The sequence below is a fragment of the Neofelis nebulosa genome, chromosome 8 (genome assembly GCF_028018385.1).
Source record: "Neofelis nebulosa isolate mNeoNeb1 chromosome 8, mNeoNeb1.pri, whole genome shotgun sequence".
NCBI classification, from domain to species: Eukaryota; Metazoa; Chordata; class Mammalia; order Carnivora; family Felidae; genus Neofelis; species Neofelis nebulosa.
This window is the reverse complement of record NC_080789.1, coordinates 16,501,856-16,516,233: the sequence shown is the minus strand read 5'-3', so window position 1 is coordinate 16,516,233 and position 14,378 is coordinate 16,501,856.

The following is a 14,378-nucleotide window of genomic DNA, read 5'->3' as shown; positions in this document are numbered from 1 at the left end:
GTCCCATGACTGGAAAAAATCAAGATGGAACAGTATTCAGGAATCCTAGTGTCCCGTTCCCCCTCTCCTCCACTCACCCATGTGCTAGCTTCATTCCCAGACAGGCCGCCTTCTTGCAGTGGTAAAATTGGTCACTGTGATGGTTAGCTCCAAATTTATGGCTATGCACAGCAGGAAGAAGGAGAATACAAGTTTTTTCACTCAGTTTGTCCAGAGTAAAGGTCCTGGCAAGACCTCTGATTGCCCCAGCTGGGTAACTACTTTCTCTGAACCATGCACTGTGACCAAAGGAATATAAACTTCTGTTGACCAAGGTCATGGGCCCAATCCCGTGTGGGAGAGTATTGGCTTCAACTAAACTTTCCCCAGAGGAAAGAAAGATTTTTATCACCAAAATAAGGGGAAGAGTTCTGGGAAGGCTAAAGCAACAGAAACCCAAATAGACTTTATTCCGAGATCTTAACATCTCTCTTTGCTCTTTTATGTTTGCTCAAGAATGGAGGGTGGGGGGAGGGGTGGGAGGGGTGGTAAAACCGGATCCCCAAGCAGAGGAGTGAAAATCAAGGTGGCAATTGAATCACTGGATCTCAGTGTGGAAATCTAGGATCTGGAAAGTCAAGGGCAACAAAGTAGAGACAGCTGTTGATTCCAGCTCAGACTGGCCTTGGCCAAGTCCCTTGCTCTGTGTGGGCTGCATGAGCAGATTGGCCTAAGTCACTGTCCTTAACCCAGGGCCCCTGAGCCCACAGAAGCTTCATTATTGCCCCAGGGTCTAACTTCAGCATAAGACATGAGAACCCTATTTCCATGCTGCTCTTTCCAAGTATGCTCAGATACAAACATTTTAGCAGTTAAAAAGCAGCTCCTTGCAACCACGAAGGTAGGAACAGCTTGGGAATAAAGGCAACACAGAGCTGAGAGATGGAAACAGACTTCTGGCTACGTATCATTTGAGGCCTGATTCCCGCCCTGCCTGCAGCCACCGCCTTCCTCTGGACCATTCCCATTACAAAAGCTATCGAGTTCTCCTTTCTGCACACACCATAATGGGTTGAATCTTCTATCACTTACAACCAAAAGAATCCTAAGCAAAGGAAAAAGGGAGTTCCTTTCTGTAGCACTATCTTGAAAAATGTGATGACACATTGTGGCTTTGTGAGAACCCTCAACAGACTAGCAATGTCTGTCCTTGGCACGAGTCCCTATTGGGACAGGGAAGTTTGGCACCTATGCCACATAGTTGAGGAAATAAATAAATCCAAATCTGTACGACAGTAAATATCCTGTCTTTAGTGCCACAGATTACCGATCATTGACCAGACCCCAATCTCCGTTCACACATCCAACTTTCATTGCCCAGCGAGATACCGTTGGCCAATTTTTTATCCCCCAGGATATCAGGGAAACCAGTGCAGTGAGATTTCATCTGATTTGCAAAGTAGCAGATCCCTGAACATTAATGTGCTGATCAGCTTTCAGAGAGCCAGCCAAGCATCAAGCCAAAATAAAGAGTCTACCGTGGGCTTCTGTGAACCTGTTATCTTTCTGATTCGTACTCAGTTTCATCTTAAGGATTAATTCTCTCAGTACAAGTTGAGCACCGATAATGCATATGAATTTACATTCCCTGTGAGCAGCTTTGTGTTAAACTAAATACCCAGAGCCTTCATGAATTCGTGAAATCCAAATCTCCCAAATGAAAAATTGAGGTCTTACTTGCAGCTTAGAAGATAAAGCACTTCAAAGACTTCCTTGGCGTTTTGAAGGCCTTGGACCTGTTCACCTTTGAGTTTGGGATTTGGCTCACCTTTGAAGTTTGAAGAATCTTAACCAAATTTGTCTAACTACAGAACAGAGCCTCTTCACCAGTGCTCTCTCCTGCCTAACACAATTCTTACAACAAGCTAGAAAGCCACAAAAATATTTTTAGTTTTTTTTCTTCCTCTCTAGAGGAAATCCTAAAGTTAAAAATGGCTATGCCCTGGCACTCAGGCTAATCCCATATAGTGGCCTTCAGAAAACTAAATTGAAGCAATAAAAGGGATTCATTAGTTCATGAAACTGAATGGCCCAGGGATGAGTGCAGCTGCAGGCAAAGCTTGATCCAGCACCCATAGTCTGAGATCAGACTTGGTTTCTTTCTGTCCATTTATTTTAGCTTAATATTTGTCTATTTTCTTTGATACTGGCTCCATTTTCAAGCAGTCTCTCCCCTCATTTTGTCAAGATGACTGGAGATAGCTTTTAGAGGTACATGATTCTTTATTCACATCCAGCAGAAATAGAGCCTATGTCTTAGCATTTCCAGAAAAAGTCCCAAGGTTCTTCTGATTGTGCGGGCTTAGACTGTATGCCCATTTCTGAGCCAATCACAATGGGAAAAGTAGCTGCAACACACTGAGTGGCCCAAGCCAGAGTCCATCCTTAGAGCTAGGAAAAATGTCTGTCCTACCCAGACCACATGGCTAGAGAACTTGGGGTATAGTAGGTAGGAGAAATGGGGCAATCCCCAAACATCCATTACAGCCCTCATTTTACCCATGAAGCAACAGAAAACCAGAGACATTACTTTTACTCACTCAGAACCACACTGTGAGCTAAGTGGGGGAGGGAGAAACCAGACTTCAAACCTATTGCCCTAAAGAGCCTTATTCTCTTCTATGTTGAACTTGCTCCCAACCAAAACTGCACAAATGCCATTGTGTTTTTTCACACTTCTAAAGTTTCTGGGAAGAAAAATACAGAAACACTCTATAGGTATGTGGGGGAAAGTAAATCACTTGCAGGGGCCCTCCATTCCTCAGGAGCAGGATCACTGATTTTCAAGAACAAACAACAAAGAAAGAAAAGTCCCAAGAGCCCGATGCATAGACTAACTGGGTCATCCCAGCCAGACAGAGCAACCCAGGATTCTGGGCATGGGGAACAAAAGAGAAAGTCTTGGTTGGGCCTGGGGCAGCCTCCAGATTTGAGGGAGGAGGCTGGGGGCCAGGACTGCCTTTTCTCTGTTCCCAATCCTCTGCTAGGCTATTTGCATCTCATTGTGGTCCTGGATGATTTAGGGAGCCCAGTGAAAGCTCTTGGATGTGGTTAGGACGTTCATGCTCCAGTGATAAATAATGTGACCAATGTGTATAGCCTAGAGTCACTGCATTATCAAAGGGCTCCATGGAAACTGGGGACATGCCACGGCTTCCTTCCCTGCTTCTGCTTGCTGCCTTTCTCCATTTATTTCACCTACTTGATGAATCGATTTCTTGACCCTTTCCAAGAGCTTAACACCAACCTAGGAACTGACACTCTTCCCATCGTTGGCATGCAATCTCTTCAATCCTGCTGTTCCACTAGAGCTTTGATCAGCAGTAGGAGTTGAAAGAAAAAGATGCAGGAGACCAGGCCCCTTGCCCATCCTTTGCCCTCTGCCACCCTCTCCAGATTCCTTTTTTGTGTTTTTCAAAAGAAATCACCCAGTTGACTTCAAAGGAACCCCTGCCTCCAGAGAGATAATACTGGTGGGGAGTAGGGGAGGAAGGGGGAGGGTTGGGAGGAAGCAATGGAGTCTCTAGGCAGGGAGGGATGGGGGGCAGATGGGAACCAGCCCCCTGTTTCAGCGCAGCTTGTCCTGTGTGGCCAGCCCTGGTTGGGAGGGCTAGGGTCTGCACTCAGCGAGGGATGTGACAATGAGCACTCAAAAGTGTGGGCTTGTCTTTGCTGGCAGAGTAGTCAGGTTTGGAAAAGTCAGAAGGGAATGACGACTGGGTATTTCTGGAACAGCTTACATTTGCCCCTATTTCTGCCATGGGGGTAATAACTAGGGTTTGGAGTCTGGGTTCAGGTTCTAGCTCTGCACATTTCAGGTGTGTTCAGTGGGGCAAGCTTTTCATCTCTCTAAGCCCCTGACTTCCCAACTCGTCCCTGAGATGAGAGCACTTCCCTTTCCCTTCCACTGCAGTCAGGGCAAAGCCAGCAGGATTGGGAAGGGTGAACTGAGTATGCCCCGCCCAAAACCAGGGCCTGCCACCATTGGGACTGAGCACTTCACTCTCCCCTGGGCAGGCAGGGAAATGAGGTTAAGGCATGCCCAAAGGCCTGAAGTTTGCCAACTTCTATGTTGTTGCAGGGGGTGCACAGGAATCGGAAGGAAGCAATTTGCCAAGGGAAAGGAATATCACAAGGTACACTCACAGCTGGATGAGGACAGAGGCAGCCCAGAGATCAGAGCAGTGGCTTTCGGGTGCCACATTTGAATTGTCTCCAACTCTTCTCCATCACTATGAACCAAGATGAAAAGAATGCCCACCCAGCGATAGCGGAGAAATGGGCCACCAGCTCCCCAGCTACTACCAGGAATCTGAGACACATCAGTGGAAGGAAGAGACTTCTTTATTGAGAACATATGCCAAGGTCTATTTCTCCGGGTGCCTTCCTGCCCACCCACCCCCCCCCCCCCCAAAGAGCTAGAGATACTTCTGTGGCCAGAGAGAACATTACTAGCGGCCAGGATACAGAAATCATAATCTCCTTGTCTCTTACAGTTGCTAGGATCCAATAAATTAATGTGTGTGTAGGGCTGTTAGACCATGCACAGCAAAGAGTACCTACTCCAGAGTTGGTAGCTGTTGTTAGCATTTCAAAAGCATGCTATTTGCTTCATTTAGATTGTGAGTTTATCAGCACTTCCTCTTTTCAAGGTGGAAAAACCAGAACGCAACTCAGATTTCAAATATTTTCCTCCCTCGTTTGTGTGGTGGCTCTTTAGGCACTGAGGCTGATCGTGTTTTCTTTTCCACTGTCCCATCATCATAGAACTTGACTTTCTGACATCATATGAGCCCTCTGCGCCAGGACAACCAATTAGGCATCAATGGACGGAGGAGTCTGTAACACAAGGGCTCATTTTTTCCATTTGTCTTCCAAGGGCAGCGATGGTTGCTTTCCAGAGCCACACAGACCCCACCTGCATCAGACCCGCCAACAGAATGGTTTACACACATCTCTTTAGGGGTACCTTGTCCACTTTGTGGACCCAGTATTGTCTCCATCATGTTCTGGCTTCTTTCTGCCATTTGTCACATACCTGGAGCCTTTGTGTCCTCCCTCTATGCTGTCATCATGTGGTTACTCAGCAATTGCCAACTGGTTTTTCATAGCAGCCCAAGAAAAACATCATTAGGAATGGGGAGTCTGTGGCCAAATCCATTGCCTAATGGTCTGCTAAGCCAAATAGGAATAAATTGGAGGTAGCTGCTGACCGAAGTCCTCTCTATTAGCAAGGAACATGAAGTTGAGTCTTTAAACATAAAAAATGGTTGTGCTGCCCTTGCTGCATTGCAGAGTTCTCCCTAAATTATGTCACTTATAGAAATGTATCATTGTCTTTAGGCCTTCCTACAAATATGCTCTAGAAAGGAAGACCATTTTTTCCTACAAGATAAAGTGATCGTATTGTCAGTCTTTACTAAAATGCCTGTCCCCCATAGAATGATTTCTTTGATAATTGGCTCTATTTCTTCTTAATGGGGCTGCAAATTATGGAGAAAGCGGTTCCATGTTCTCTTCCTTAGGGCTTTACTTTTTCCTCATCCTACTGTCCTACCTCTACCTCCCCAACTGACCACCTTCCCATCACCACCCACCCCTACCTCCACTGACCCCCGCACATAGCTTTAGTCTCATGCAATCCCATGGATACATAAGCAGAAGAAACAAATTACCTAGCAGGGTGAAATTCAGGCTGGCATCAAACATCTCAACAGCATAAGACAAAAGATCATAAATGGCAAGGAAATAGTGATCCTAGAATTTTACCTGTGAGGAAGCTATCCTTCAAATTCAAAAGCAACAGCTAAGGAGCGCCTGGGTGGCTCTGTCAGTGGAACATCCAACTCGGGATTTTGGCTCAGCTCATGATCTCACAGCCGTGGGAATGAGCCCCACATCGGGCTCTGCGCCCAGCGTGGAGCCTGCTTAAGATTCTCTCTCTCTCCCTCTGCCCCTTTCTCCTGCTTACTCTTTCTCTCTAGACAAAAAAAAAAAAAAAAAAAAAAGCAACAGCAAAGATAAAACATACCAAAAAAAGAAAAAAAACAGAAATAGCCTAATGTGCCCTTGGAAAAAAAATTTTTTTCAATTTGCCTATTAAATTCAGCCAATGAAAAAAATGAATCAAAATAGAGAACTCAGAAAAGAAAACATCCCATTTTTAAATGCTTTAAAAAGAGGGGCGCCTGGGTGGCTCAGTCGGTTAAGCGTCTGACTTTGGCTCAGGTCATGATGGTGCAGCTTGTGAGTTAGAGCCCTACATCCAGCTCCGTGCTGACAGCTCAAAGCCTGGAACCTACTTCAGATTCTGTGTCTCCCTCTCTCTCTGCCCCTCCCCTGCTCGCACCCTTTGTGTGCGTCTCTCTCTCAAAAACAAATAAACATTAAAAGAAAATTGTTAATGCTTTAAAAAGAATAGGTGGTGAATATTAACATATTGAAATACAAAGCTAATGCTATCAAGATATAACAATTGCAATTTAAACGCAAAATGTAGGGCACCTGGGTGGCTCAGTGGGTTAGGCGGCCGGCTTCGGCTCAGGTCATGATCTCACGGTCCGTGAGTTCGAGCTCCGCGTCGGGCTCTGTGCTGACCGCTCAGAGCCTGGGGCCTGTTTCGGATTCTGTGTCTCCCTCTCTCTCTGCCCCTCCCCTGCTTGCACTCTGTCTCTGTCTCTCAAAAATGAATAAACATTAAAAAAAAATTAAAAACAAAATAAACACAAAATGTATAAGATATAAAGATGAACAAGACATACAAATTATCAAGTTAACTAATGAAATATGTGAGATAAGGATAGGTGAAGAATTCAAGTTCTAATTTTGAAGGGTGCCATGTTTGAGGTTTGTAGATTTGTCTACATTTATTTTTATTTTTTTTTTTTAATTTTTTTTTTTTAATTTTTTTTTTTTATTTTTGGGACAGAGAGAGGCAGAACATGAACGGGAGAGGGGCAGAGAGAGAGGGAGACACAGAATCGGAAACAGGCTCCAGGCTCCGAGCCATCAGCCCAGAGCCTGACGCGGGGCTCGAACTCACGGACCGCGAGATCGTGACCCGGCTGAAGTCGGACGCTTAACCGACTGCGCCACCCAGGCGCCCCAAGATTTGTCTACATTTAAAGCACATGTTCAAACAGTATAGCAACCCCAACTTGTTAGGTTTTAGGTGATCTTTATGCTTTTACCTTTGATAGTGTCTTTCAGGAACTTAATCACTAGTTGTAAATAAATGCTTACATGCAATTTTAGTCATTTCCTCAGTTCCCTTACTTGCATGAAATAACAGATCATGGAATTTACTAACTTTTGTTTTTAAGGACACACATAGAATGTTTCTATTTTTTCTATTCTTTTATCTGTATATGGAGAGAAAGAGAGGAGGAAATGATGGTCACAAACGTTGAAGGTAGTTATTTCCATGTAGTGAGACTGGATGCTATCTTTAGTTTTCTTCTTTGCATTTTCCTGTCTTGAGTGACTTATTTTAATCATGATCATGTATCATTTAAAATTTTATGTTTATTCATTTTTGAGAGAGACAGAGCACAAGCAGGGGTGGGGTAGAGAGAGAGGGGGACACAGAATCTGAAGCAGGCTCCAGGCTCTGAGCTGTCAGCACAGAGCCCGATGCAGGCCTCGAACTCACGAACCGTGAGATCATGACCTGAGCCAAAGCCGGACGCTCAACCCACTGAGCCTCCCAGGCACCCCTCATGTATCATTTTATAAAAACAGTGTTGTCCAAGAACACTGAAGGGCTGGATCTGAACAAAAGGAGAATGGCTGGTGCCTTCCCCCAGGCTTCTCAGACCCTGACATGCTGAAGGGGACACTAGGGAATGACCATGATTGTCAAGGTCCATCTGTGTGTTGTCTCTGGAACTATCTTCTGTCTGCACCAAAGATGGATTTCCTAACAACTCAACTCATCGACTCCCCCTGGAAGTACCAATAAGATCCAGAAAAATGAATGTGTAATGTAAATTGCAGGAATCTGGGATGAACACACACATCTAGTCGAAGATGGAGGAAGTGAAATGACTTCCATTTCCTCACCTGGAATCCCCACTTTCTGAGTCAACCATGCAGGGGACAAAGGAAAAATAGTCACAAATGCTTTTCAACCCTAAGGCCCCAATTCTTCATTCCTGAATCGCCTGAGAACTTTAAGATAAAGTTTCTAGAGGAAGTCAACAAAAGTAAAAGAAAACCTGTTCCCACCAAAATCCAGTGACACCAAAGGCCTCACTGTATTTGGGGCTCAGCGAATGGAGCAAGTGCAGAGGGCTTTGCACCTGCTGGGGGCTGACCACCTGACTCGTGCCCAGGTGTTCTGGGAAATGGGCAAGACAGAGACTCGGGAGGGGCAATCGGAGCAGCCATCCAAGGAGATATTGCAAGTACCTCCCGCCCCCAGAGCCCCACATAGGAGAACAACTATTTGTATGTGCAGTCACAGAGCACTTTGTGTCATTAAATCCCTCTCTTCTTCACAACACCCTTAGGAGGTCAGCGTTATTATCTTCACTTTATGCACAAGGAAGCTGAAGCTTAGACAGTTTAAGTAACTAGACCAAGGTCACTTAGCTACTATCGGTGACCCCAGGATTTAAAAATAGGCTAGTGGTGAGCTGCTCAAACTTGACAGCATTCCTAAAAGAGTCAGAAGAATGAGCCCAGCAAAATCGGCTGAATCAGAGAGCAGAATAGTATCTCAGGTCCAATCAGGCAAGGGTTGAATCTGGGCAGCTAAGGTCCGGAGTCTGGAGTTCTAAGAGGCAGTCACAGCTGGCAGGGTTAGGGGCCCCATCTTCTCCAGAATATCCACTTACACAGCCTGATGGGCCAGGAGAGATGCCCTATTCCTCAGGATGGCACTGTAACTAAGGAGCGTGTCAGGGCCCAGCTCTGATGAGTCAGAGACCAAGATGCTCAGATGACCTAAAAGGCCTCTTAAATCTTCTGGAGTGGAATTCAAACCATACCTGCCATAAATCAAATTAAGCTTTATTCCAATATCATAAGACTAAGGTGGCTAGATGCTTGCATTAAGACAAGGCTGGGTCATAAATTCAAGGCTGGTGTGCCCAGGCCCCATGGTGAATTGCAGCCCTCAAAGTTATTATCCAAAGACAGTCTTGGGGCACCTGGGGGGCTCAGTCGGTTGAGCATCCAACTTCGGCTCAGGTCATGGTCTGGCAGTTCAACTCTTAGGGCCTCACTGAACACAGCAAGGGCCCCACTTTAACACTGCTTTGGCCTAGCTCCTCCAGCTTATAGATGAAGAAATAGAGGGCCAGAGAGGAGAAGAGACTCACTCGGGTCACAGAGCACATGTGCTCCTTCCTTTTTGAATACCCCTCTTAGGAAACTGGCCCAGGAAGCTCAACTTTGATGTGTCTGTGCCCTGATTCCATCTGCCCAGCAATGGGGAAGGGCATGCTCTGATTCACCCACACTTCCCCTTGTGTCTTGGGAAACTTGTTTCTGAAGCATTCCAACGGGTGGTGAGAATCTTGAATTTCCATTGTTCCCCAACACAAGCCCTGTATTTCATAGGCCTGCCATAACAAATCACCACAAAGCAAAAACAACAGAAGTTTATTCTCTCACAGTTCAGGAAGGTAGATGTCTGGGTCGAGATGTCAAGATGTCTGCAGGTTTGTTTCCTTCTGAAGGCACAGAGGGGAAGCAACCCCATGCCACTCTCCCAGCTGCTGGTGGTTGCCAGCAAAATCCTTGATGTTTGTTGGCTTTACACATATCACCCCAATCTCTGTCTCCATCTTTACCTGGCTCTCTCCATGTGTCTTTCTGTGTCTGCTCCTTTTCTCATAAGGACACCAACCATCTTGATCCAGGATGATTTCATCTTGAGATCTTTAACAAGTTACATTTATAAATATATTACTTCCAAATAAGGTCACATTCTGAGGTTCTGGGTGGACATGAATTTTGGGGGAACACTATCAAACCCACAGTAAGCCTCAAGGAACTTGAATCCATGACCTCAGTGTCATTCACTAGCACAGGGCTTAGCCCCTGTAGCTGAGCCAGCACAGTCCTTACTAAAATCGTTCTTGACAACACAGGCCCTTCAACTCCTACATGTCCTGTTGACAGTCCCAGCAGGTCCCCACCTCCTGGGCCAGAAGAAATAATCCAGAGAGAAGAGCCTAGTGCTTCCAGATAATATAGGAGATTTTTCTTGGAAGAGCCTGGCCTGAGGTTCTTCCCCCAGTGCTCCCTTGCTCCTCGCTCAGCAACGAACTTGGGAAGGGGCTCTCTTGAGCTCTTCCTGAAGTCAACTCAAAAGTTGACCGTGACTATAAACCAAGAGACAGGGAGCCTATCGGCGACATTCCGAACTCTTGGAATCCTACTGTGTTTTCAGATTTGGTTCTGAGAGCCAAAATTGATAGTATCCTGGAATATCCCTAGCTTATATCCAATTCACTTAAAAGAAAATGGAAAGATCACTTTCTCTGCAGAAAAATTTGCTGGCCGTGGTTGAAGAACTATAGTTGGTAGGTGATGCAATGAAAGTTTCAGAGAAGCCCCAAAAGAGGCTTCCAGAAACAAGATCTTGGCAAGAATTGTGCCCTGGAATGAAGCCAGTTGCCGTGAGATAGCACCATGGCCCTAGATGGTGACAAGTCTGAACACACTGAAATCGAGATGACTCTTTGGTTTCTGGGTGTCTATTCACGACATTTTGGCTTTTTCACATCCAAGACTGGCTTCTTCTTGACACCAGCTTGGATCAGGAGTACATGTTTTCCCTCTTAGGTAGTCAGGTTTTGGAGAATACAAACCATTCAATCGCAATAAGATCTCAAGTTTTGGCATCAGATACACCTGAGTTTGTGTCCCAGCTCTGCCACTTGAGAACAATGTAACTTAACACAAGTTACACCGAGCTAAAATTAATACTACCTAATGGGATTTTATAAATTAAATAATTAACTCATGTAAGTATTTAGCACAATGATGGCGCATAGCATGAACTCAATGGATGCTAGCCACCATTATCATTATCATTATTATTGCTATGATTACAATAGCATAAGGAAGAGAAATTTACACCCACCCTCCCCCCCGAAAATACACTCTGCATGTGACAACTGAAGAAGATTTGATAATATCTCTTGTTTCCAATTATTCTCGCCCTACGTTTCTGGTGACTGGATAGATAATAATATAAATTGCTAACACTTTCTGAGGGCTTACTGCATGTCAGGCACTATTCGAAGTCCTTCACTTCAACAAACCTAGGATGTAGGTACTATTATTATGATCTTCACTTTACAGGGGGAAAAAGTGAGGCATAGAGCAATTACACACTGCCCGAGATCCTGTTTTGTCATGGGAGAACTAGAGCTGGAACCAAGGCCGTCTGGCTCAAGAATCTGCAAGCTTAACATTCCTGACGGAGGCTGCCCAATATAACTCTGTTTAGATGCACTTCTGGCAACTTCAAAGAACTGTCAGCAGGAATTTGTAACTGACAACTTAATGTGACAGATTCACCCCGATTCAAAGCTGATTGATGCGTTTGATTTACGTTCAGGAAGTGTGCATGGGTTGTCTGAAGTCCTACAGTGAGTGTCTGACAGATCTCCAGGCAGCCCAACTGAGACCAGTTTTCCTTGCAAATTCAAAAGAGAGAAGAAGCACAGATTGCTGGAGGCTCTTCCTGAATGCCCATGGCTCTGCCTCTTAATTGATTCCTGGGCTTAGATGCCAGGTCTGGGGTTGTCCTGCTTGCTCACCTTGGGAACTGAGGATTCTGTCTATAGTCCCAGGACAAAGCCCAGTCATAGGTACACGGGCTGAGGATCTGCTATACTCCCAGGAGACAGGATGGGAAGACATGGGGACTAAAGTTAGATCTCAGGACTCCAGGATGGAGATTCTTAGCCATGAAGGAGCGCAAAGACTCTTATTAGACCCTGCGGGATATCCATGGCAGGCAAGACATTCATCCCAGCCACAGACCAGTTGAGATGGTGGATTCCACTCTGAGTTGGGAGAATGATGTTAAAGAGCACAAGGAGGGGGCACAGTGGTGGCACCACACAAACCTTCTCTAACCTTGGCTCATAAAGAATGTCTTCAAGTTTCCTTAGGAAAAGAGTGTATTATGGGAAGAAGGGGTAGACAACTCTCTTGGGATCTACTGATAGAGCTGAATGCCTGGGACCAGTCAGGGTGGGGACAGAGGACCTTTTCCATTTGGTGCCAGTTGCCAGTTAAACCTCAGAAGAAGAGCCACAGTCACTGAATGTGTCTGAGGCAATGGCAGCCAACAGTGGCAATAGCAAAAAGTTTTAATTCCTGCCAAGAGAAATATGAGCCATCCCACTCCACCCCAGGCCCTGCCAGGAGTAGAGGAAAGAATTGAAAGGCTCAGGACACCAGTGGTTCACCAGTTGTGACAGACAGCCCTAAGGCCCCTGGAAAAGGTCTATATAAAGAAGAATATTATCTCTTGTAATCCTCTCAACAATACCGAAAGACAGTTACCCCAGCTGATAGATGAAGAAACCAGGACAGAAAGATTGAGTGGGAACCCACTTTCTCCTTGGCTTTCTGCCTGTGCATACTGGGGGAAACGTCAGGCCTCTTGGAAGGATTGGGAAGGAGTTTCTACCTGTATTTCCACCTTTCATTTCCTTCCCTCAAGATGATGTACCTAACTAAGGAGCCTGAGAAAGGCTTAGAGCACACGTCCTTCATTCACTTTCAGGTTCTTGACTTTTTAGGGTAACCTACTCCTGCCCCCACTACCCCCACCCCAACACACACACACACACACACACACACACATTCTCTCTCTCTCTCTTTCTCTCTCTGCCTCTCCATCTAGTAAGTCAACTACTACCATAGGAGGAAACCTGTGCTTCTTTACCTGCTTTGAACACCTGGCTAAGAGTCACCCGCAATGAATCCAGACGTCTAGACTTCAGAAGCCTGATTTTGCTGGCAGGTCCTATCAAGCTTTATTAGTAATAAAGCTGACAAATTAATGCCTACAACTCCATGCATACCAATTCCATGGGGGAAGGGGGGACTTGGGGCACTTCAGAAACCCAAAGTCTATCTTGCTAATAATAACTTGCCAGGGGCACCTGGGTGGCTCAGTTGGTTAACTGTCTGACTCGATTTTGGCTTGGGTCATGATCTCATTGTTTTTGAGTTCAAGCCCTGCATCAGGCTCTGTGCTGTCTCTCTCTCTCAAAAATAAATAAATAAACTTTAAAAAAAAAACAAACGTGCCAGACAGCTAGGAATTGTGTAGACACAAGATCTGAATCCAAAGGATGAGCTTTTAATTGTCACTCTACATTGGAGGAAACTGAGGTCCAAGGAGGTGAGGCAGGAGTCACATCACTAAGGGCCTTGTGGAATTAGAGGAAATTTGTATCTTACCACAAGGGCTGTAGGAAGCCACACACAGATTTCAAGCAAGGAGAGGAGACGCTGCCATTTGCCATAACTCTGTACCAGACCCCCACATTGGAGAAATTGTGTTAGAATTTTCTCCCCAAAGAAAAAGTATTTAAGAAAACAATATTGTTAACTGCCTTTGAAAACTATTCGTGACACGTGAGACTGAGGAACGGAAGGGTTTATTGTCGTCGTTGTTTGTTCTGAAAGGAAAAACATATCTGAGCAAGTGGGTTGTTTTGTCTTTGCTCGACTTCCTCATTCTTGAGCAGTCAGACAGGTTGGATGGCGACCCAGGGACATCGTATGAGGTCCTCCTTGGCCTCACGAATGAGCCCCACGGCTTTACTGGTGGGTGACTTTACTGGCACCTGCTAGTCTTCTGCCCACTAAGCTCAGTTTGATGTCCCTCATCGAATTCTTCATCATCATTAACAACTTCCTGTGCCACTTATATCAGCCTCGGGGTGTACTGGCCACTTGACATGGTCAACCTCAAACAATTTCAAAACAAACCTATGAGGTGGGTGCTATTATAATTTCCATCTTGCAGGCAAAGAGATTTAAGCAATTCGGCCAAGGTTAAACGAGTAGGATTGGCAGAGCAGAAACCTGGACCCAGATATTTTTGATGCCAGCTTGCAAGCTCTTAACCGCAAGGCTACCCTTTGCCACATAGCAGGTGCTCATAGTTGGTGGGGAGACTGCCAGAAGCAATCTTTTGTGCAATGTTTGGGGTGGAGTTGGGGAGGGGAACAGCTTTGATGGGAGTAAGGATTAAATGCCCTGGAGCACAGGCATGTGGAAGACCAAACGCTCAGTACTACTGCTAGACTCACACAGTGATACTTAAGATAGAAAATGTTCTTAACGAACTTCAAGTC